Source organism: Fringilla coelebs (genome assembly GCF_963513975.1).
Source record: "Fringilla coelebs genome assembly, contig: SCAFFOLD_33, whole genome shotgun sequence".
Taxonomy (NCBI): domain Eukaryota; kingdom Metazoa; phylum Chordata; class Aves; order Passeriformes; family Fringillidae; genus Fringilla; species Fringilla coelebs.
Genome location: NW_028167443.1, coordinates 3,171,638 through 3,180,434, shown reverse-complemented (window position 1 = coordinate 3,180,434; position 8,797 = coordinate 3,171,638).

The window sequence follows — 8,797 nt, the reverse complement described above, 5'->3', positions numbered from 1 at the left end:
ATAGGTGTACTCTATGACTTCTACACAGTCGTGCTCTAACGGGCCTTCTTCAGTTGTGGTACCTAGGAACAAAGCTGGATTCAAAAGGTTAGTTGTTTTTAATGTGACATCATCCTGCTCAGTCAGGACTATCTGGAATTTCATCATCCCGCTTGGGGATAGCCAATGGCCCCCCTTCTGTTCTAGGACAGTGGTTACCATGTGTGGTACATAGACATCTATGTGCCTTCCCATAGTAAGCTTCCTGGCTTCTTGTATCAGTATCACAGTGGCTGCGACTGCCCGCAGACATGGAGGCCACCTGTTGCCTTAGCACGAATTCTAGGGTTGTTATAGCACAAGGGATTTTACATCTCCAGGGCCTCATACGTCCTTGAAGTTCTTTGCAATGCAGCTCCTATATGCGCTGCCTGTCCCTGGTCCTTGCAGCAGTTATCTGACTCCTCATCTTCACAGCCAACATATCCATCTCTCTTCTCAGCACAACCAACAAACACCATCTCTCCTCACAGCTAGCCAGCAAACTGCAGCTCTCTCCTCAGAGCTAGCCAGCAAACTGCAGCTCTCCTCACATCTAGTTAGCAAACTGCAGATCTTTCCTCCACACAGCTAGCCAACCTGCTCTTTTGTAGCACTTACTCTTATTGGATACAGGTATGGCTTGTTAAGAGCTGGGCCTGTTTCTAATCTCTAGTAATTAGTTGGTTCTGTAGCAACTCCTCAGCTGTGAGATTATCTGCTGCACTATTTTCCTACATTCCATCTCCCCACAGCCACCCGGCACTTATGTTGTCAAGTTGTTTGGAAAAGTAGCCCACCGGCCTTTTCCAACTTCCCAGACGTTGGGTCAGGACTCCTAGTGCTAGGCGCAGCCTCTCATGTACAAACAGCGGAAAATCTTTAGACAGATCAGGTAACCCTAATGCTGGAGCAGTTGTCAGTGCTTCCTTTAATTTTTGGAAGGCTTCTTTCTGTGGCTTGCCCCAGGTGAATGGCTGCGTCTTCTGAGCTTCATACAGGGGTTTAGCAATCAGTCCATAGTCCATGATCCACAGGCGACACCATCCTGCCAACCCGAGGAAGACTCGCAGCTCATGTAGATTCTGGGGCTCTGGAATAGCCCAAATAGCTTGGATACGGTTAGTACCTAGTTTTCGTTGCCCTTGTGAAATTTCACATCCCAGGTAGATCACAGTCTGTTGGGCAATTCGTGCCTTTCCTCTGGATACTTTATAACCTCCCATTCCCAGTGAATTTAAAATCTCAATTGTTACCTTTATGCAGGTTGCTTTTTCTTCTGTAGCTATTAGTATATCATCAACATACTGCAGCAACAGGTATTGGTCTCTTGTTACTTGCCCATTTTCAGTCCAAATCTCCAGCTCCTTTGCCAGTTGGTTTCCCAATAGGGTCGGCAAGTTCTTGTAGTCTTGTGGAAGTCGTGTCCGGGTGAGCTGGGTTTTCCTTCCATTCCCTGGGTTTTCCCACTCAAAGGCAAACAGTTTCCTACTTTCTTTGTCAAGGGCTATGCAAAAAAAGGCATCTTTTAGATCAATCACAGTAAACCATTTATATATCTCCTTTACGGATGTCAGCAATGTGTAGGGGTTTGTTACCACTGGATAAATGTCCTTTGTTATTTTGTTTATTGCTCTCAAATCCTGCACTAATCTATAGTCACCATTTGGTTTCTTTACTGGAAATATTGGTGTTTTAAATTCTGATTCACATTCTTCTAAAATTCAGTATTTCAAGAATATCTCAATAATCTTTACTATTCCTTGCCGTGCTTCTGGTTTTATGGGATACTGTTTGACTTGTACAGCCCTTGCCCCTTCTTTTAACTCTACATGCACTGGTTGTGCCAATTTAGATTTCCCCGGTGTATCTGTCTCGCATACAGAGGGAATCACTGCATCTTCTACCTGCCTAGGGATAGAGGGAACAGGTTTTTCTTTGATCATTAAAATCTGTCCCGTCTTTGATTCAGGTATTTTCATTATAAGCTCTCCATTTTCAAAGGTTATTACCGCATCAAGTTTCCCTAACAAATCTCTCCCTAAGAGCGGAATTGGACACTCAGGTACATATAAAAACTCATGTGATAAAACCTTGTTTCCAAAACACAAATCTAGGGGTTGCAAGAATGGCCGTTCTTCCTCTTTCCCTGTAGCCCCAACTATTGTTGTTTCCTTGTCCCCAATTTGTCCTTGCAAATCATTTAATACAGAGTAAGTAGCTCCCGTATCTATTAGAAATTTGACCTCCTTATGCCCTCACAGGCTCTTCAACCTGTTTCCCCGGTTCCGTGTCTAGTCAGCTGGTATACTCCCCCAAAACCATCTCCTTGGTAGCCTGCTGGAACTGATTGCCCTGGCGAAACAAGTCTGGACAATCTCGCTTCCAGTGCCCCTCCCGCTTGCAATATGCACATTGATTTAGGCTTAACCCCTGCGTAACTGGTCTCCTACCTCGGCTATTCCTGTTACATCCCCTGGAATTTGGGTTCCCCTTTCCTTGTACTACTGCCAAAAGATTCTGCTGCTGCCTTTTACTAGCTTCTCTTTCGCGATTGTTATATACCTTCCAGGCTACCTCAAGTAGCTTATCCAAATCCCTTAATTCGTCCCCTTCTAATTTTTGCAGTTTCCTCCTGATATCGTCCTGTGACTGACCCAAGAATATGAGAGCGAGCTGAACCTTTGCTTGTTCTGTGTCCATTTGGAGATCTGTATATTTCCTTGCTACCTCCTTAAGCCTCTCCAAAAATGCAGTAGGAGATTCTTTCTTTTCCTGCCGAACCTCATATAATTTAGACCAATTTATAGTTTTGGGCACAGCATTCTGAACTCCTATTTGGATCCACTCCTGATATTTCTATAATTTCCTCATGTCGCAAAATAAATTAGGGTCCCAATTTGGATCCTCAGTTGGGAAATTTTCATCTAAATTTCCTGTTACAAGCCTGTTTCTGATATCCTCTCTTGCCCTTTCTTTGGCCGCCTTGAGTATCATCTCTTTCTCAGTAGAATCCATCAAGGTATTTAATATTACTTGTATGTCATCCCAGTCAGAATTCTGAGATTTTATAACCATTTTTACTACTCGTGCCATTTTATCAGGATTTTCTCTATAAGTTCCGGCTGATTGTTTCCAAATAACTAAATCTGCAGGAGAAAAAGGCACCTTTACAAATACTGGCCCTTCCACTCCTACACCATGTCGTAAGGGGGCAATCACAGTCTGTTTTTATCTGCCTATATCTTTTCTATTCACAACTGGGGTAAGCTTTGACCGGCTTCGGGTTCTATGGGCCACTGGGGTTGCTGATTTATTACCATTGTTATCTTTTTCACTTGCATCCCTCCCCTTCCTTTCTATCACAGTTAGGTTTTGCTCATCTTCTGAGGAAGAGGAGTCAGGTGACGATGGGAGAGGAGGATAAAGAGGGAAAGGTGTACTAGATGAGACAGGTTCAGGATCAGGTGAGGTGGGAGCAGGCAGTGGGATAGGGACGGATGAAGCAGGCGGGATAGGGTTAGGTTCTCTTGGTCTTATTGGAGCTACCTGTAAATCAGTATCTGCATAATTTTCCCTATTCAGGCTTTGTTTCAAAGCCAAGTGTTCTAGACAATGTTTCTCACAAAACCCACACTTATCACTTGCAGATGCTTTAACCACCATTAATCCACATTCATCCTGCCATTCTGCCTTTTCTCGTAAATAGAAAAACATCAACATACGGAACCTCATCCCATTTTCCTTCTTGCTTACAAAACGACATTAACTGCGAAATGGTGTTATATTGCAAAGTCCCATACTTTGGCCATTTTTCACCATTCTCCAAGACATATTCTGGCCACCATGTATTACAATAATCAATCAAATTAGCTTTATGTAATTCTTCCCCAAAATTACCCTGTTTCCAATGTGCTAATAAACACCCCAAAGGAGAAGTTTGCGGAATAGAGGCATTGCTGCCCAACATCCCTTTGAGCCTCTCCATCCAAAAATACACCACAAATGCCGAACCTGCAACGCTTTCACGATGCCTTATGGAATGGCGCCTAGGCAATACCACCAGGAACTCCTTAGCCCAACCAAGCGTAGTTTTCACCGCGTCTTATTGGCAGGCAACCAAACCAAAGTAAAAGCACCTTACCTTTCTCCCGGGGACGTTGTGAGCGGCGGAGGCAGTTGCAGCCGATGGGCTTGGGCTCCCCGAGAATCCCTCGGTGCCGGCTGGAGCGTGATCGAGTCGTGAACTCGCTCAGCAGCACTCAGAGGGTCCCATCTGGGTTGCCAAAATGTTAGCGTTCAGGAACACATAATCACGAGAATGATTATATGCAGGTGCTTTTATTGAAGAGCTCTGGGTGTCAGGGGTACAAACCCAAATCTGACTCCGACCATATAGTCGAGATGAACATGTTGTTATATTCTATTGTCATATAACTTTCATGTTAATTATTAAACTTATATTGTTCTATTGTATACATAGATTTCAGCTAAGCAAAGCCCCCCTTAAATTTCCAGCATAGTTTCTCATGATTCTTCTTATGGTTATATAATAATTATATTTAATTACTAAACAATCATCACATCTAACAATTATATAATTTATCATACTGCTGATGCAGGTGCAGGTGATCTGGGAAAACACAAAGCCTAACATTTTCAGATTCTATCTTAAACATTTTCCAGGGCTCCACTATCAGGGAGACTTGGAAAGCTGCCAGAGGGAGCAATGATCCTAGCTTCCCCAGAGAAGTGCTTCCCTTGCCACCGCATTGCCATGTGGCCTCAAAGGCTCACAGCAACAAGCATGTGTGGCTTGGGAGGCCAAGCAATTCTTGGGAGAATCAAACCCGGGCCACAGGCTGTTTACTTGTTCTGGATGGTAAAAATCTTCCTTTACGAGTATACCACAGCAGGGCAGCACTGGTCTTGGTTTGGAAGATGGGCGAGTATGGTCTGAGCCCAGTGCCTATGGAGATGGTCTCTTCTTGCTGAATTCTCTTGATGAATTTGCAGACAAACTGTAGGAGAGGGGCAAGAAGCCAGGGATGTTGCATGGACTGCTGCACACACAGTGCTCAGCTGAGCAGGGACAGCAGGCCCAACCCAGCTGGGAGTAACTGCAGGTACCTGCGCTGTGCTGCGGAAGCGGCCACGGCTGGATTCCTGCTCTTGTGCGCGCTCCAGGGCTGCATCTGGCAAAGATAGAGCACAGGCAGAGCTGAGGGGCTGCGGGTGAGGCTGTAGAACAGAGCCCAGCCCTGCGCTTCCCAGGCAGGGAGAGCCCCGGGATGCCCCTGGGGGATGGAGCAAGGCCACTGCGGGGTGTCTACCCGGCCCCTCTTCCGTCCTGTCCATGGGCATGTCCCCAGGGGATGGCATGGCATGGCATGGCATGGCATGGCATGGCATGGCATGGCATGGCATGGCATGGCATGGCATGGCATGGCATGGCATGGCATGGCATGGCATGGTGTCAAGCCAGCTGCTGGCACCAGTCCTGCAGCCCAGCTCTGCCACTCACCCTCCTGCAGTGGACGGAATGGAACCACCTCTTCAGTCTCCTGTGCTGGGGCAGCTCCAGGGCCTTTTTCCTCCTCGGGGCATGGGGTCAGGTCCCCCTCTCTGCTTCCCCCATGGGGTTTTTGTTGGGCTGGCTGCCCCAGCTCCAGCCCCAGCCCAGGCCACAGTTGGTGTTGAAGGCTGTAGGCAGGGCTGGGAGCTGGCCCCCTCACACCCCCACCTAAATCAGCTGGGCTCCAGCATCAATCCCATCCCAGCTGCAACAGGGGCCCCATCCTGCCCTCTCGCCCCACACTGCGCTCTCTTCCTCACAAGCAAAGGAAGCGCTGTCCGCACTTTCCCCTGGAGCAGAGCAAAGTGCTGAACGAGGAGCCTGCCAGCACCAAGCAGAGCCAGCCCCGGGGGAGGGCAGAGCAGGACATGAGGAAGCAGAAATGCAGCCCCTGCAGGGCAGCGCTGCTCCCCGGGCACTCGGGATAGGGAGCGGTAGCGGCGGGGCCGCGCCCAGCACGGTGCCCTCATCCCCAGGGCTGCTCCTGCTTTCTTGTCCTCTTCCAGGTGAAAATCAGAGACTGCCGATAGGTGGGTTAAAATGAAAGAATGAAAACACTTTTTCTGCCAAGTTGGGATGCCAGTCCAATACAGCAGCTCAGCTCTCAGCTGCCTGTCTGCTCCCTGCCAATCCAGCACTTTCAGCCTGGAGCAAAGACCCTCTCTTCAAAGAAACCCCTGGCTGCTTTACTTCTCCCGCTGCTCATTGACACAGCTAGAAAAGCCAACTAGCTTGGAGTCTGTCAGAACAGGTCAACTTTGCCATGTGAAGCCAAGACACAGAGTCCTGACCCCTGTACAATGTCCCAGGAATCACCTTTGTTGCTGCTGTGGATTGTCAGTGCTGAGGGGGAAATACTGGGGGAGCACATGCCCTGTCTCTAGAACCCATGGCTGACCAAAGCACTGTGCTCTGAAATCTTGCATTTGCAGGTTTCTGGTGTCTCCAGCATTGCTTTCAAAGCAAAACAAGGAGGAGGCAAACTGTGTGTAGCTAATGATCCTGTAGAGTATTGAAAACTTGCTAATTCCTCCGTCTTTGAGGTAAGATCAGTTTGGAAAGACTGTGAGGTAGAATGAGTGCAACACAGAAAAGGGGAGCATATAAGGAAAGGAATAAATTGTAGATGTGAACATCTTAGCTTCTTTCTTTTCATTTTCGTTGCACTTCTGAAAAAGCTGTTCTGCTTTTCCAGGAATCTTCTGCACAGTGATGTTTACTCTTCTCAAGAACCTTTCCTGGAGAACAAGACCAAGCTCCTGTCACAAGATGTGCCACCAGCTGCAGCTTCTCTTGGCTTTCCACACTGTGCCTGCAGCAGGACTCTTGCAGCCAAGCAGGACAAAAGTTTGGAGAACCTGACAACTTGTCCTTTCTTTACCTGGTGGACTGGGGAGTTGTGTCCTGGGTGAGGTTTCATTGTTACTGTTCTAGGCTAAGAAAACAGGAGGTGGTACCAGGAAGTGTTAGGGAATAAAGCCTGGCTGAATGCAGAGAAAGAATCTCCAGAGTCTGCAGCCACAAGTGGAGAGTTGTGTGATAATCATTCCAACCTGTCATTGGAAATCTTGAAAATTATCTGGAATGAGAAAGTGCTCTGACAGAGGAAGTTTCTTAGTTCAGTGTAGGTGATTCCACATCTGGTGCCTTGGTGCATAAATCAAGAGCACAATCAGTTCATGAGAAGCACCAGAACAAGCTGGAACTCTCAGAGTAGGTGACAGAAAGAATCTGAAAAGGAGAAATGCAGGGAAGGACTTGGTGAACCTTGCCTGGAAGAAGGGTGATTTTTTCTAGTAATCTCTAATCCATTCCCTTGGCTTTTGTCTTTCTCAGCAAGGCCATTTGCATCCCAGATTCACCATGAAGTGAGAAGCCTGAGCTTGTGGAAGTGCCTGAAAGATGCCCTGTTCCTCTGCAGGGACACCCAGGCTGGAGGAGGAGCTGGAGCCCTCTCTGGGGAAGCCTCCTCCAAGCTGGAATTTGTGCCGTGCTGGGAGAGGAGGAGCAGGGGGAGAAGGCTGGCGCTGTGTGGCAGGAGCAGGAGGTTTGGGCCACAGGACATTCTGTCTGCGCCGCTGCCCCGCAATGGGCGGCCGTGCCTGGGGGTCTGGGCCTGGCCCCACATACGCTAAGCTCCCTGGGCTGGGCTCAAGTTCCCGCTGGGACTGGGCAGAGCCTGGGCTCAAACTGGGCTCAGCAGCAGTGCAAAATACCTCTGGGCATCTGTGTTTCCTGCTGCTGGGAAGGAGCAATGAAGCGAGTCGAGAAATTCTGGTTTCTTTATCCTGGTGGATTTTTAAATTTAATTCCACACTGTGGAGACAATTTCTGTGATGGCTCTGTCAGTTTATTCTATTTCAACAGCACCAGCAGCAGGGCTGTGTTTGAGCATTGCAAATGTGGCCTGAGTGGCTTTAATTTCCCTTGCCTTAGTGCTCAGGGGCTGGTGGGCATTCCAGTATCTGCTGATCTTTATGCCTGTTACAAAAATACTGACTTCACTGTCATGAAAGCAGCGTGGGTAGCACCACCTGAAAGAGGCACTTGCAGTTTGGTGGATGAAATTCAGGTGGCAAGCAGAAGAGGGCCAAGAGCAGCCGTGATCTCAAATTCCCAAGGCAAAGGCACCAGCAGCCTCCTGCTGTCACCTCGGGGGGAGTCCGACAGAGCTGAAAACAGCCCTGGAACCCGATCCTATCTTCCTCTAGGGCAGCACAGGCAGGCCCTGAGGAGTCAGGGCTGTGTGTGGGTGCGTGTTGCTCTAGTCCCGAATTCAGCTGGAAAAAGCCCTTGGGAGCCGAGGCAGGAGCAGGCAGCAAGGGGCCGGCGCTGCTGCTGCTCCTGGCCGGGAGCCCCGGCTGGGCCGGGCCGGCGCCCCCTGCGCTGCGGCTGCTGCTGCTGCCAGAGCCGGGCGGGACTCGGGCACAGGGAACGGACACGGGGGGACAGCAAAGGCCTGGCGGCTGCAGGGATGGTGGCGCTCAGGCCAGCGCCAGCACAGAGCTTCAGCCCGCAATGAACCCCGAGGGAAACGCCGGGGAAAGGCTCCATTTCAGCCTTTCTGCACTCGTGGCTGGGAAGGGATTGAAATGAAAGGAGAACAAGCAGGGCCCGAGCCCTCGTCCTGTGGGAGGAGCCCCGCGCCTGGGGCTGTGAGGGGCCATGAGGGGCTGTGAGGGGCTGTGGGAGTCTGTGAGGGGC